The following is a 1,233-nucleotide window of genomic DNA, read 5'->3' on the forward strand; positions in this document are numbered from 1 at the left end:
GTGTCGGGTTGGCTATATAACCGACAGATGATATCATCAGCCACTAGGGACAGGCATGCCTCATATGCATCTATGTGACATTGTTTGGGTGTGCATATTGTACTTGGTTTGCCTATGTGATTACTTGTGATTACCTGCTACTTGTTCTACTTGCTATAACTGTTTGTTTGTGCTTGAACTTCCTATCTATGTTTGCAACTGGGACTCTGTTGGTTTGTGGTGATTGGTTGCTGGATTGGATTGTTTGGGCCTAGGCCCGTGGATGGAATGAGATGAACCGATGGTTGATTTCGGTTGTGTTTCTGGTTTGGAATAAAATATAAAAGGCTACTTTGGTTCAGTATAGATAAACCATTTTGAAAGGCTTTTGAGTTTTTGAGAATTGAATGGTTCCTCTTTCAGAAAAGATTTCCGACTTTACTTTTATTGTAAACTGTTGTTTTTGAAAAGAGGCATAAGACGGTTATTAATCACTGGTGTGGTTATCTTCACGTATCCTATTACAGTAATTCCCAAAAAACCCTCTACTGAGAACCCTTTCGAGGATGATGTTCTCACCTCCCTACATTTTTCCCCTTTCAGGATGTGGGCGCAGAAGTCAGGAAGAGTTTATTTAATTGTTTTTGAGATGTTCTGCATTGCTTTAGATTATTATATATTGTACCCTCGCCTTTATCTTGAGATATTTTGTAAGAGGGATAGGAATTGTATTGGTTAATGCTTGTAATATTATTTTTTTATATATATATATATATATATGTATATATATGGATGTACTGTTGATGAGTTTTGTAAGTGGTATGGTATCTATGGATGTACTTTGTCGAAGGAAAGTATTTTGAGATGCGGCTTTGCAGTAAAAAGATTTAAACAGGCTCATATTTTAGTATTAAATAGTATAAGTGTCGTCGTAATGTCCGAGCTATCAGAGTTGCGCAGCCTAAAGCGTGAGCTTTGGTAGTTAGGGTGTTACATGTGGTTTAATTCTAGTTAATATTTTCGTTAGTAGTTAATGATTTTGTAGCTGAATAATGTTGTGAAAATTGCTGTTCATTGTTGATGGTTTGAATTAAATGTAATGTAAGAGTTCTGATGAATCTGTTGTATTTCTTGTTTTGGTGTATATCAGAACTATTTTGGTATATTGTGGGATCTTTTCGGTGTATTTACAGGTTCTGACTTTTCAATTGCACGAGGGTGAATTGTATTATTGTTTTGAATCGAATCAAGTAG

The sequence above is a fragment of the Arachis duranensis genome, chromosome 9 (assembly GCF_000817695.3).
Source record: "Arachis duranensis cultivar V14167 chromosome 9, aradu.V14167.gnm2.J7QH, whole genome shotgun sequence".
NCBI classification, from domain to species: domain Eukaryota; kingdom Viridiplantae; phylum Streptophyta; class Magnoliopsida; order Fabales; family Fabaceae; genus Arachis; species Arachis duranensis.